The 15,696-nt window shown below is 39.4% G+C and overlaps 1 long non-coding RNA gene across 1 annotated transcript in view; it reads right to left on the reverse strand.

Annotated features, from left to right (window-relative positions):
- LOC122183663 overlaps positions 1–11,923 on the reverse strand; it is a 31,794-nt gene extending 19,871 nt beyond the window's left edge. Inside the window, exon 1 of the long non-coding RNA XR_006180312.1 lies at positions 11,722–11,923. This is a non-coding gene — a long non-coding RNA (uncharacterized LOC122183663). The remainder of the gene's footprint in view (positions 1–11,721) is intronic.
- Between the last annotated feature and the right edge of the window lie 3,773 nt (positions 11,924–15,696).

Here is a 15,696-nt window from a genome sequence, read left to right on the forward strand (position 1 = left end):
TTCTAGATGCTTCAAATGAGAGCAGTTTGTCTGTTTTTCTTTCCCCGATCTTCAGCATGGCTTTGTTGGAGGAGAGATTTTATCCCTGGGTTTCCTTCATTAGACAGATCTGAGCAGCAGAGGCAGCTTAGGGTTAACTAACGCAGGACAAAATTCAATCAGCAGACTACTTCTAACAGAAAGTAGTAATTGTGCATCTTTAGGCTGGATCTTTTCTAAAACTTTCTCCTTAATTTTTTTGTAGCTGTATCAATTTATACTGAAGGTTCAGTGATTTGCTTACTATAGAGCCAAAAGAGTTTGTTCTTGACTTTTTTCAACTAGTTCTGTGGGATTTTATTGATGAACCACCTTGCAAAGGGAGTACACACTTTTACTCATGCGGCATGAGGCAGACAAGAGATATTGGCCAGGGGGCTGGGGGCTGCCTGAGGCCATATGAGCATTTGTGTTTTCAGGTTTTGGCTGGTATATTCAGGGACACATAATAAAATAGGGGTTTTATTTTAAAAATCAATACAAAGACTGATTTTAAGTCAGAAAACGGTTTTATTTTACCGTCTTTTTTTTATTGTATCTCACATGTTGTTTTTCCTCATATTTATCCTGCTAGACAATAAGTCTAGACTCCTTTTGAGATTCAGCCATCCACCTTGTTTTTCTGAAGTAGTTCCTCCCCTTCTGTTAGTGTTGCTGTTTTTATACCTTTCTCACTCAGGCTTTCCTACCGCTTTCTCCATCAAGCTGTTAAAGCTAACTCAAAGACATAAGTCATGGTATGGTAAATGGCATTTACAGACAAATTGCTCATTTTTTTTCACTCTGAGCTACGTGGACCAATAAAATAGAAAACCAGATGAAGAAGTGAATGACAAGTTACACATCTAGTTCATATGCTATGAGTTATTAATGCCATGCCTGGGCAAACCAGAATGATTCCAGAGTTAGTTTAAGAAGATCCTACTCCTCCACTCTGCTCCCACTTCATCCTCATTTCTATCTCACTCTTACTGATGCCACACGTTGTGATGCCACAGTGCAAATCAGTAATTAATTAAAACCATGTACTTCATTCAGATCATGTTCTTGCTCTAATTTATGATGTAGCCATGAAACAATTGCAGGAGTAACCAGAGCACAGGTGGGAACTCACTGACAGAGAGGCAGTTAGCTGTGTCTGAAGCTGCACATCCAGTGTTGCAAACCTAGAGTAAATAAGTGCATTTGTAGCTCCATGGCTTCTTTCACTGCAGCTAGTTAAGAAAGGTGTATTAATTAGTTCAATAGGAAAGGCACCAACTTCTACAGCTTTCTTGAATTTCCTCCCAGAATTATTTCATGTATGACCTTGTGGCATCCAAGATTAAAAAAAAGAAAAAAAATCATTCAGGCCCATTCAATTTCTGAATTCCTCAACAACTTGCAAAAATAGTGAGCTTTGTTACTCCGCTATGTTGTTAATACCAATAAGTGTTTAAGATACAAAGATCTGTTCCCGTATAAATCTTGGTTCAAGGACGATGGGCAAGCAGCTAGAAAACATTTCTTCAAGTCTTCTTCCCCTAATGTAAAACTCTTAGTAGAAAAATGATAAGGATAAATGGCACCTATCCAACTGATTCCATTATAGAAGCCGGTTTGTCTGCAACAGATGATTCACTATTTATAGTGTCTTTAGTGCGTGCCTCACGGTATACACTCACAGTCAATCTCAAAGAGATGTTACTTAGGCAGGGTAATGCACTCATCTTCTGAGAAAGAGCTAAACCTCTGCAAAAAAAAGAACATATCTGGGGATAAAATAATCTTCTGTGTCTACACCCATTAAAACAGAGCTCAAGTATAACAGAACAAGAACACCAGTTTAAATCCAGAATAACCCTTCTGGCTTTGCGCAACTCCAAGATGCTCCAATGTATAAGAGGGGGCATTTAGCAGAACTGTCATTTCAGTTCTGCTCCTCCAGAAACATTTAAACACTCCCATCTGTGGCCAAAAACAAAACAAAATCAGCTCTGATTTCTCCCAGCACAAAGGGCTCCAGCTGAACTGCCAGCTCTGACATGCTTCAAATAACAACGTCAAAAATGCAACTCCTGCTTCGTGACAGGCAGTTACACTGAAAGCACTGCAGGGCTGCAGTATACAGCAGTTGTGTTTGAGCTTCAAGCTCGTTCTCTGAGAGACTCCATGCAAAGCTCCATCAAATACACATTTAAGAAACTAGCAAGGGCAGAGGACCTACCCACAGTGATGTTGAGTGTAGCAGCATCAAGAATTAGGGAGATAATTGTTGCCTGTAAACTCTGCAGCATTGCAGGGTGAACTCCAGAAGCTCAATGGTATAGCACAGCCTGAGTTTGCCATGGCTGAGGAGCAGCTATAGCTTCTATTCCATGGATGCATGGCGTACAAGCCAATTTTATTTGCCCCACACCAAATGGCTCCTTCCACGCTCAAGAATGAAAGGATCTTCTTCCCCACTACAAAAATACAATAAGAAGATTGCAACATTATCTCTCAAGAAGAAATGTCACTAGCCCCTATGGGTAGTGTTATGATCAACAATCTGTATTACCTTTGTGGCCTCATTTTCCAGAAAACATACAAGCATTACAAATGCCCTATCCAGAATATTTCAGATTAGGAGACAACCTATTTTACATTTAATCCTCTGTACTAATGACACATTGAAAATCTACATAACTGATGTTCTGCTGCTTAAACACATTTTCCAGCAGCATTGTTACAGAGACCAAGAAAAAGTTTAGACCAAAACCTACATAGAAGGTGAGAAGAAAAGCCAGATAGATTGGCACAGCACCTGCAAATCCTGAAAACAGTGGGTTTTAGCAGTTATTATCAAAGGGCAGTTAGAAATCCCTAGAGGACACTGACATTTTTTCCAGCAATAAGTGCAAAATCTTCTCTTGTTGATTCTTACTGATACCTCGGTTCTCAGATAACCTCAGTTAATAATTCTGGTGGTCTCAATGTTGCTCTTCATCCTGAGCACGCTTTCATAGATCTCTCCCTGCAATAAGCTATTTTTCTGGGAGTTATTCATTGCAAATACAGCTTCTCACATCATTTCTTCCTACTCCTTCCTCAAGGTAAAGAGGGGTCTTGACAGTATTTTCACTTCAGTTCCTTTCAAATAATATTGGAAGTACAAGGATGGGGATGGTTATGCATATGAAAGCTAACATAATGGGCTCACAGCTGACTGCGCCGGAGGTCAGGCAGTAGCAGATACTGGGACTTTGCTGTCTGCCAGGCAGCGGTTCATTAAACCTGCCTGTCCTATCAAAGGTCCCCACACAGCAGCTTTCCTCTGACTCCAGACATCTGGGCAATTCGCTTTTTTTCCAACCTTACTGTGACATCTGCCCACAAGCCCTTAAGATATGACAGCAAAGTTTTACCTACGAGGAGAGCAAGAGCCCTCCATATTTCATTCTCCCTCTATCTGGGGACAGTATGGGCCTGCTTCGTCCAAAGTTCCTCTTATAGAATGGGCATTAGCTTGTCCCTAACAACACAAAATGCCCCACTGTCCCCCTCACCTCTGGAAGGGTAGGGAAAGACTTGCTGAAAAAACAAATATTCATAAGAAGTGAAAAAAGCAGGGATTGAAGGGGCAAGCAGCCAAGTTCACAGGCACAGCAAGCATGGTGGGAACCCTCAGTCTTCAGTCAAAACCCAACACTGGGGAGTGCCTTCAGGAGAGGATTTTTGAAAATGAAGGCTGACAGATGGTTGGACTTGATGACCTTAATTAAGGGTCTTTTCCAATCTAAATGACTTTAGGGTGACATGACAAAAAGATCCAGGTCTTCCGGCCACAGGGGGGAGTGAAGAGTCCATAGGCAGCAAAACTGGTTCTTGAGATGATGAGCAGTCCAACCTACACAGTGAGGATGGACTCCAAAGCTGCTCAGCTACACCCATTGGCTCTGAGTTTTATCCTTCACATGGATGATGCCTTTCTCTCCATTCTCTGGACTGTATTTTGCTCAGGGATGTATGAAAATGCAGATCAGCACCATTCACTACAATAGAGTTTTCATTGGTGTCATCAACAGAAGAACTTGGCTATTGTCTTCCTATTTCATGAAGCAATAAAATGCAAAATCAGGCGAATCTGCATTCAATCTTTAGTAGTTGTTTGATATGAAGATCTGTTTACCAATTACAATGTTTTAATATTAAAAAAATCACAATTCAGAACAAGAATTTTATAATTGGTAACGAATCCTCAAATTAATTTTATAGAACAGTTAACACCTGGATTAGTTAAGGATGAACATGACATTAGATACTTAGTTAAGAGTGCCAACAGATTCATCATTGCCAGTAATAGACATCATTGCCATTGGAAGAAATACTGGTATGAAACTTGCTGGAAAAAAAAAGGGCTTGTGAGAACATTCTCTATCTTCTGAGGTAAATAAAGCACCTAACATTCAAGTCATTAAAAAAAAGTTGAGAAGAAAACCTAAGGATTTAGCTCCACATCTGAGAAGATTAAATGTTTCATATCTTGTTGACCCTGTTCCATAATATCTCCCAGTTCAAAACCTGTTAGGGCTTTTTTTTACCCCTAATAAAAAAACTACCATCATAAGTAAGAACATTTTAGCCTTTCAGCATAATATTTCTGTTTTCCAAAATACACAATTGCGATTTTGGTTTCAGCAACATGGCTGAATATCCCTTAACCTTAGAGGAAGATGCCAAGTAAGGCAAACTATACAAAGCAGGAAATAACAAGTCTTCATGAACCGTACCTTGTACAAAGCAAATTCCTTTGACCTCTGTGCACGCCAGGAGCTAACAGGAGCCATATCCATTTGCACTCAGACATCTTTCCTGCTTTCAATTTTAGAGGAAAGTCACCCACTGTATTATTTCCCCTCTTTGCAATAACGAGAGGCAGCATACAGGAGTCACAAGTCAAGCTGTCCTTCACACCAAAAGAATTGAAATTCCAGGATTTTTTTATTTGCCATGAACTTTGAGACTTTGGGTTTTGCTTTTACAAGTCTGTCCACGCAGCTTCCACTGCTGGAACTCATCCCCTAAGTGTTACGCATCACCTTTTTTCAATGAGCACAAACCAACATTGCTGTAAACTGCACCTGGCAAGGAATTTTTCCCTCTTCATAGTATCAGCGTCAGCTGATCCGGAATTAGTATGTGTACGAGTACTACCAATGCAACAAAAAATCATGTTATAATAAAGGATGAGTAATATAATCAATACTTTCATAGAAAGGGGAAAAGATTCTGAGGCAAGAAAAAATATAGAGTGAATGCAATACCAATGTTTAGACTGGTAGAAAATAGAGAATATTTAAATACCTTATGAAGACTAAAGAACAATGCCATACATCAGCACGCACACTTGCCACCAGGCTCCATGCTGATGGCGCTCATTTTGATTTCTTCCCTTACAAGAATGCCTCCATATTTATCCCAAAGATGGGCCAAATTCGGAAACACTGTTGAATGTACTGCATGGCTCTGGGATTAACATTAAATAAGCCCAGGCCACCATCATCAGGGTGCTTACAGTTTAAACGAACCAAAACAAGAGCTGTCCTTAGTTCTCTTTGCTGCTGGGCTGCGTTCACCCACGAGGCAGAGATGTTATTTCCTTTCCACGGTGGCAGTTAATTGTGCAGCAGTCCCTGCTCTGCTGACCGACATAATCCAACATGTAGAAGGTAGTTTCTGAATCCTCTAGAAGAAAGGAAACAATTCCACTTGAACTTCCCTTACTGACATCATCTGCGGCATGACCAGTGTTGGCTCTTTTCCTGTCTGCACAATAAACCTAAACTCTGCTCTAACTTTCTGTACAAAATACCTCTCCTCTGTAATATTCCTTTGTACTTCAGCTTTGTAAAAGCTGTAAGACAGCATGCAATGCTGTCTTTATTTAGTTACACAAAGTTATGGTAAAATTAAGGATGGCTATCACAAAAGAATTAAGAATTAGAAACCTATCAACTCATAGTTCCCTTAATTTATAATGAGAGGCTTCGTGACTTCTAAGAACTCCGAGCTTTACAAAGCAGACCTGTGAGCCTTGATATGCAAAAATTTCCTGATCTGAAACTTTCTGCCAGAAGGCAAACTCAGAAGAGCAATAAATGGAACAAATCTAGACTGCCTTTGGACATTAGCCAGGCCTTCCTGAATGGCACTGCTTGCAAAGACAGGCAAGCAAAGCATCAATAAACCAGGAAACCAATAAACACCGAAGTCTCTGCTGTATTCATTATATATCCACAGCTCTTTCTAAACTTAGATAAGAACCAGTAATAATCCATTAGATACCCTGAATTCAATGCCTGGCAAAAAGAAAGAAAAAATAGAAGAAACACATGAACAGATTTGTTTCTGTTCTGGTCGTATAAACTTTTCCCTCTAACATGATTTGAAAATCAAATCATTCCTGCTTTTTGAACACTTTGATTTTATTTTTTTTCTTAAATGATATGGCTTCTAGTTTCAAATCCTTTCTTTATCCCAGAGGTGTTTGGAAAGCCTCACTCCACAAAGGAAAACACCATTAAAACAACCATAGAAACACACAGTTAGCACTTTCTGTTACACCAGCTAAGAATCTAGATGTGAATCTCAATGAAAATGCTACGTAGAAACACAAACCCCTGGGTTTAGGTACATACACATTATAGTTAGATGCATGACAGCAGCCAGAGCAGGAATACTTGCCAAGACAGCAAACCTGCAGCAGCACCTTGCAGGGACAAGGAGGAATACCCAGGCAGCTCACAGCAAGGCTGAAATACTACATCAAACAAAAACATAGATCAGACACGTCAGCTCAAATTAGTCATACAGTCTGTAGCATAAGTTTTTAATGCATGTGACCTGACAAGTGTCACGCTGGCAGCATCGAGATCCCCTGGTCACACTCCTCCTCCCTGCACAGTGCTTTCTCCCTCCTGCTACACCAGTGCAAATGCTCAGCAGAGGTTTTGCTGAGCTACTTTGCATCAGTATCATCTCTGAAAGCAGCACAAGGGACAGTTTGCAGAGCAGGGATGTGATGAGAGCTACTGTCAGACTAAACAGCACCCAGCTGGCAGTGTGATCAGCATACTACAATGCAATCCTCATCACTACCAGAGAAGCAGCAGGCAAGTTAGTGATTTGTTTGGGGTTTTTTTTTTTTTAGTTTATTTTTTTGCTTGGATTAACATCCAATTGCAGTTTGAGCAGCAGAGAATATTTCATTGATATTTCAGATGAAAATCTTTACTGGAGCTATTGTTCATTATTTTCAAATATTTCACAATCTGTGATAGAAGAGTTCGCTTCTTTTTTATTTGAACACCAAAAGGAATGTCCATTTTAATCACTGAATACATTCTTATGCTGATTTTTCAAAATGTAAGACATGAAAATGCACATCGAGCTTTTTTCATTTTCTCTTGCAAGCTCACAGTAAAACTTCAAGCCCTGCAACAAAAATTGCCAGTGTTGCTCCCCCTACAGTAAGCTCACAAATCACCCTTTAATTTTAGCGAAATGAGACAAGATCACCTCAGAACTGAAGTCTCCCAACAGTATATCATCTAATAATGGCTATCAAAAGCCTGATGCATTTCAACTTGGAAAAACATCACTTCAGCTATGGAAACTCTTACCAAGAAATATATTTTTGTTTCCTTCTAGCAACAATTTCAGGTGAATTGATCCAGCTATACTGAAAAAAATCACCTTAGTAACTAATGACTTTTTAGGATAAGTTATGGAACTTTTTCCAGTTCTGACACAGACACTGCTGTGGTGCAAGGCTGATGCCCATAACAGTCAGAAGAATATTTCATTTGAGTTAGTAACTGGATTGCACATATGCTCAAGCAGCACTTTGCAACGAGCGCTCTGTCATTTTGGTTTACTCAGAGTATTACTTTTTATTTCTACAAAGGTGTCTCTGAGCTGTGCAAGGGACAGAAGCTGGCATAGTTTACATCTTGCCTCTGCTTTGATTTCCAGGATTTTATAGCCCCTTGGAAGCTGTGCTGGCTGCTGCCAGTGGCAGATTTCCCGTGCTCCCTTCACTGCCACACACACCTGCCCACTTGGACCTTACGATCTGCTCTCACTTCTGAATTCTTCCTTGGCAAGCGCACAAACTGACTCCTGCTTGAACTTTCTCTTTATTGAAACCTGATGGATGACTTCTTTTTCCTTTTAAAAATGATATGAATGTTGCACATACTAACATGCAATTCTTTAAAATACTAGTAAAATTTAACATTTGATATGCCTTTTAATGTGAACGCTATCGTTCAGAGACCTGCATTTGTTAGACCTCAGCCCTATGAACAGCTGAGGTCAGTTCAATCTGTTTCACAAGATCTCCAATCCTATTTGGTGGAAATGTGTAAAAATTATATATGCGTAGATTGTACGTGAAAAATGAGGCAATATACTAAAGCTATGCAAAAAAAAAATATTAATCCATTGGGCATAATACCATGCTTGAAGATTCAAGTTCAACATTACCTGCAGCTCCTAGATCTGTTCTGCAGCTTTATGTTTTAAATTTTAATTCAGAAAATACAGGGAAAGATTCAATTTTCTTTCCTTGTACAGTCATACTGATATAAGAGTTTTGCTTCTGCATTATGATAACCATTAAGATTCTATGAATTGTACTGCAGATTTATAACACTATAGCCTATTTTAGAAACCCTTTAGGTTTAAGGTGAGATGTGAAAGTTATTTTTCAGTACAAGTTCCTCTGAAAGGACATAGGATTTATAGGTGTGGGTTTTTTTTTTTTCCAGCAGCCCCAGTGACTCAGTCTGCAGCTCTCAGCAGCCTGCATTCCACATGAAGCACCAATTCAGGCTACACTGTATTCCCACTCATTGCCCCCCATAAAAAGCTAAAATAATTTGGTGACAAAGCAGAGGATGCCAGAATTATAGTGAATAGGAAACCTGGAAGCTACCTTTCAAAAAAAAAAAAGAAAGAAAGAAAGAAAATTTCTTCACCCAATTTCAGTGTATTTTGGGAAAGACAACTGCTCATGCAATAAGGGAAAACCGATAGACAAGTGTCTTAAGGTAACACTTCATTTCATGCTTTATTAACACAATCCTATTACATATTTTTCCTCCTTCATTTTAATTAATAGAGCTGCAATATAATGGAGTTATCCAGAAGGCCCCACAGTTGAAAGCTGTAACTTCATTACAATCTCTATTTTTAGCAATACACAATTTTGGCTTGGGAATTAGGAGAACCAGCTTAAATGAGAACTGTCAGGCTTATCTTGAAAACAAAAGAGATACGGGTCTACATTCTGTAGACAACTTGGTTTACTAGCACCGAGTTACAGGTCACCAATGCTGCCTTAATGTAAAGCATTAACCCTCTCCCACAACATTCTCATCTCTGAACATTACAACACTTCACATCTTTGATGCAACGCCTTGCATACAGACTTCACATAAAGATAAACCTTTTTGCATCTAAATGTATCGACAGATAGCACTTGTGTGTACTTGCCCACACTGAGAGATGTTTCTGCAGGAGGCAGCAGAGGTGAGAGCTCAGGGTGATCGTGCTACTTGCAGCCCACCCAGGGGTCACCTCATACATCTTGTCCTATAGACCCTTCCCTATCTTTTGCCCTGAGTCATTATAGAAGAACGTTTGGTTCAGAAGGGCTGGGGCTCTTGCACCCACCTGCCAAAAGATGTTTGTGTTCAAACAGCTCATGCAGACCCACAGCTGACAACCAGTCCATTACACAGCCCCAAAAAGAACTGCAGGAGAAAAAAAACCTCCCATGTCCAGGCAGAAAACAGCTGGTATTTCTACCTCTGATTCCGGAAATAAAGCTGCCAAGATCACCAGCATTCAAGACAAGACTATATTTAAGAAGTCCACAGTATTCCCTGATCACTGAAGCAATCTAACCCAGAGCTTTATATGGAAAAGTAAGTTCTGTGGTTTCTATTCGAACTCCTTGGGAGCAATGAGAAATGAGAACAGGAAGCATTCATTTAGCTGCAAATGCCTAAACCCCAATCATATTAGTATAAAAAAAAAATAAAAAAAAAAAACAACCAACCAAACACACACACACCAAACAAGAGATATTTCCAGAAAGTTATGAGCCTCATAAACAGACTTTATCTGAATGAAAATAAGAGTCTACATCAGAAGGACAGACTTTAACACTCAGCAAAGCAAATCTTATTTTGCATGAACCTGATATTTACTTTTTATGAAGTCTACATCAAGCTAAGAGAGGCAGTTAGCAGGGATTGGATGGAGAAATTATGACAGTGTTGCCTCAGGAAAGCGTAGCAAGATTTTGAATTGGATGCAGGGAGATTATTAGATAAGCAGACCCTGCTTTCTGCCTCATCACAGACCAGTAAATAGATGAGGCTACATTTTCTGAAATGAATAATGGAGAACAAAATTACACACATCCTTCTCTCCAAAGTAGGGGTACATTTCACAGAGATGAAGACAGTCAGGTGAGATGGGATCTCCAGCCTGTGGTCTGTTATGCTGACTCTGAAGCCACAAAAGATGACTCAAGTGAGCTTGTCTCATTTTCCAAAACAAGTAGTGGATAAAATGATATTAATAGCTTTTAAAAGCCTTCAGCCTTACTGATATAGCATGGATTTTTTTTGTCATTGACTTCAGAAGTAGGAGATCATGTCTTTAGAAATGGGATATTTTGGCCCTGTGACTTTTGTGGGGATGCCATGTGCAGAGGAGCAGATTGCCCTCCCTTTGCCTTTAATTTCACACCTTCAAACACTTATGCTTTTTCTAATGGTAAAATTCTGTTCACACATACATATCCACATACATACATCACGTTCATTACACACTGAATTTGGATTTTATGTTTATATTAAAAGCTTGCCTTTTTAATGATATTATGCATGTGTACCTTACCACAAAACTAAAATTCCCTCTGTCAACATAGGAAGATTTACCAGAAAAAAACTATCCTGAGAAGCACCAGTATCATAGGCAATCAGTGTGGTTCTTGTGTGACAATTACTCCAAGGATCAATTTCATCAGCTATACATCCTAAAAAAAAGTGTCTTTTCATAACGTATGAGAAAAGAAGTCTAACAAGTCAAATTAAAGCAGTGTCTTAACTAGTGGAAACATCTACAAAAGCTAACCAGTTTGTTTTACAGTGCTCTGAGAGCAGTGAGCAAGTTCCATCACCTCTAGATACGCTGCTCCTAGCAGGCAGAAGGACAGCAACACAGTGGAACTACAGGGAAGTTGTGACGCTGCAGCAGGCTCATTGCACACCATTTTGTGCACACAGTCTATTTGTCATTTACAGGTGTTATCTCACCATCAATGAATCAATGGAATTACAAGCTTATTATGCACAGTCAGGCTTGGATTATAGCACATATTATGATAAAATGTATGAGGGCTTTTTTTTTTTTAAACACTGAAACAATGTTTTGCTTGTTTAATTTTTAAACACCTATTACTATCAGAGCACAAATCTTATTATCAGCTTTTGAAGTTATTACCTCAAGGTCATCCTCTTTTGAAAGGGTTTTATATATTTAAGAATTACAGGTCTGGACCTTAAATCAGTCAAGTTACTTGATTTTGATGCAAACCAAGGAAAAATGTATGAATTAATTTCAGTAGAGATGGAAGTTACTCACCAGTATCTCTGCTCAGAAAAGCACTGTAATCTATTGTGTGGTATTGGCAGCAGGACAAGACACATTACGCTTGCAATGCATCAGAGGAAGGAAAGGAAGCACGCTTGCCCATGAGGGATAGCAAAGCCAAGTTAAGTTGTCAGACTTCTCCTCCATCCCACAAGAGGTTGAAGATGACAGCATATTTTTGTTTATTATTTGGTGCCCGCTCCTGTACAAAAGAGGAAAGACAAAGACAGCAACCAGAAAAAAATGAAAAAGAAAGCAGCAGCGGATCGAATTCAAAACATTACAAAACAAATGCAGAGGCTTTGCATCAGAAGTTGAGCATCTTCCATGGTGGTTTCATACTGGTATGCTCTGTTGCTTCCTAATCAATATTCAACATACAAGAGGTGGCTTTCCTCGCTCAGGAACTAATGAGTGGTTAATGACCCCAATCTGGTGTATAACAGATTGTTAATACTGGTACAAGGAAAGCCCTAGCGAGATGAGCATTTGTTGGCAGAATAGGAGGGCAAAGGAGTCATTTGATGTAAAAATGGCTACAAGCTGCACTTCATCAGAAAAGTTATGATATTCTTTGTTGTGCAGCTCTGCCTTACACAAGCAGAAAGAAAAAATTAAGGTATTACAATATCTTTAATATTGCATTTATGAAGATGATGACACAGCTGGTGCTTAATTCCTATCTGTGTTCTCCTGCACTTATGCCATTAGTGCCACACTGTGGTTAGACAGATAGCCTTGTATTTTGGAGGTGGAAAAAGAAAGTGTGGCTGACAATTACCATTTAACTTGATGGAGTAGTAAAAAATGGACTTTTCTGTACGTGGTTACCTATAAATCATAAAGACTGCCCTCTTTTTGCAGGCTTTCCAAAAGCAGGCAAAAAAAAAAAAAGAAAGGCTCTTGCAAATCCCAGCAGTTCTCTGCTGCATTGAAGGAAGTTCCCTCTGTGGTAAATTTGCAAAGCTATAGCTTACACAGATTAAATAAAGTCCCTCTCAGCGGGCAGTATGTGATCATTTTTGCATTAGGAAGATATTGCAATATACCCCATATCAATTTGTTTCCCTTTTAAAACAAACAAACAAACAACCCCTTGTTTAATTCTACATTCACACACAATAAAGCTGGTCTTAATCTGTTACCCTAGCCCAATAACACACTAGTGCTTTCCACATGGCAAATTCCCTTGTGTTTTCCAATCAGCGATAAAATAAGGTTTTACAGAATTCTTTCAGTGTGGTCTGGAAACTAAGAGGAACACAGGCACCTTCAACTCCTACGTAGCATCCTGGCTCCCGAATAAGGCAGCAATTCACTGCCAGAAAAGATTTCTAGGCTGTCTCCAGACAAACTCCCGTTTCCTCCGAGTAGAGCAAAATGAGGTCTGCACTCTGACTGCAAAGTAAATGCTGGAGGCTCCTCCACCCGGGAAGCCTCCCTTCTTAAGCCAATTCTCCAGGCTCTGGTAATGAAATCCCCCCAAAGGACTTTGAGATCATTTCTCAGAGGGTCATTTCAGATTAAAGATGTCTGAACACGTTTAAAAACAAGGATCAGTTACAGCTACCCAGAGGGACGCAGCCATGGAGCAGAGCTCACAGAAGCCTTCCATTCACCCCCTCGAGCCTTTCCGACATGCCCACAGAGGGTCCCCTAATCCCAGCTCACCGCCGCATTCCCATCAGAGGAGCACAGCGCTGTGCCCACGTCATACACTCTCAGTCATCTGCAACTCAGCTCTACTGCAACAGTTCCTATTGTTTCCTTAGGCCAGCACGCTTAAAGTTTTATATCCCCCATGATCCTGGATATTGATTTGAAAAGTCTACAGTTGATCCAGGTTGCTTTGATGGAGACAGGAGCTATTTCTCTACCAACAGGCATTTTTACTATTGCTTCACTCTCTGTAGCAGCCTTTGATTTGACCCTATTTCTGCTGCAGGGCAGCACCATACATGCAATCCCAAAGCTCAAAATATCAGTTGGCTTACATGTATAGGTTTTTTTTAATGCTACATATTATTACCTCTTTCTTTTTGATAACAAACTAGTCAGAATCCTCCAAAACTAATAACCCAGGACTTCCTGAAGGAAAACAGAAACAACACACCCCTCCTTGTCTTCCTTTCATTTGTAGTTGAGTACACCAGGCTAATTTTTCTAGAACGAGCCTCAGCTGTTTTCAGGCTGAAGCAGTAGGGGTGAAGTGACAGCCTGAAAACTAGCAGCTCCTTTTCTCCCACACATGACACGCTTGATTGGGAATTTTCTTCTTCATAGCTGGTTTTTCACACTTAGGAGAGCTAGAAACTATAATTGCGGATGTGTCTTGTTTTCTGAAAAATCAAGAAAAATGGAGAGGTTTTTTTTTTCAGTATTTTATTCTGTTGTCTCTGTTGATCTCTTATTTTTAAAAGGAAAACCACTTTCTTCTCTTAGCGAGCATTAATTCTCAGAGATGCTGACCATCCGGACACTCTATTGATTACAAGCATTACTTTGGGGTATACCTTATAGACAAAAAATAGGCCTATTACCTGAATGCATTAAAAAAAATTAGAGTCTAAAAATACTCTGCTCCTAACACAGACTTTGTGCTGTCTCAGGCAAGTTGTATAAATCTCTTACTGTGCTAAAACTCAAGGACTTGAGCTCATGAAGAAACAGTTATCTTTATCCATATATCAATACGGCTTTCAGGATGTGAAAAATTGTCAATAATTTATACATCTAATAGAAATCCACATTCTGTTCCAATTTGTCATGGTAAATTTCTCATGGGAAATTCAAAGTAACTACACTGTTTTCAAATACTTAGGCTAAGTGTGGTGATTAACCACCAGTGACAAGAACAGCATTGACAGCTTGCTCCCATTCTGTTTGCATACTCTGGAATTCTCCTTTACAATATTAGAAAAGTGGATTTAATAGTATTTATTTACTGGATCACTGTATTTCTGGCCAAAAAGTTGCAAAATCCTACAGATCAGAGAAGAAAAGAGAAGCTACAGGGAATAACAGGAACCTAACTTACACTTTTGCCTTTTAAAGTCTCCTCTTCAGTTAACTAAATGTATTACCTTGAACTGAAAATCAACTATTCTCAGAGGTTTCAAATGCACAGCATCTTCCTCCTTCCCAATAAACATAGTCTTTTTCCTGACATAACTTCCTTTTTCTCAAAGGCATGGAAAAAAATTAACAGCCAATCTGTCTTGGAAGCAGTAACTTATCTACTACATTGGAATAGTATTTAAGCAACAAGGCAATCGACAGAGGAGCAACATTATTTGCACAGTGAATGTCTTTTTGAGTGATAAACCAAGAAGAACCAAGGAAGAAGGGTGGGGAGAAACCCAGGGAATACAGCGATGTAGCAAATTCAGAGTACTGACACGTGACATAGTTGCAGATAATGTGGCCACAAAATAGGAAAACAATTGCAGTGGTTGAAAACTAGCACTGGACAAATTAATGAGTGGTAGTCATCAGCCATGTCTCACACACATCATTTATTAAATCAGAATCCTTCCTTTCTCCTTGACAGAAACAGCAAAAAGTACCCTGTGCAGTTAAGATTCAATCTGTACATCTAAGGAAGAGAGAAATCAGATAACTTCCTTTTAAGGGGGAAAATCTTTCTTCTGATTTTCCTCCTAGGTAGTACTTTTTTGGCTCTCTACAGTATCCAACCGCAGGATTCTCAATTACAACTATTGCAAAGCACTCACATGGAAGCAGTGGTGACCTCAGCCATCCAGGGCCCCTTCTGCCACATGGAACCAAAAAGCCTTTAGTGCTGATGATCACAGAGGTCATCATCTAAAAATGGGTGTTATTGTATCATATTTATCAAGAAATCCATGACTAAGATGTAAGGAAAAGCAGTTCTTCCATATCATTTTTTTCATATACTTTTATATTTCCATTAGTATGGGTATATGAAAGCCCTTGTTCTGGGAG

This window comes from Lagopus leucura, unplaced genomic scaffold, assembly GCF_019238085.1.
Source record: "Lagopus leucura isolate 7727_CA_CO unplaced genomic scaffold, USGS_WTPT01 Super-Scaffold_100019, whole genome shotgun sequence".
Lineage (NCBI taxonomy): Eukaryota > Metazoa > Chordata > Aves > Galliformes > Phasianidae > Lagopus > Lagopus leucura.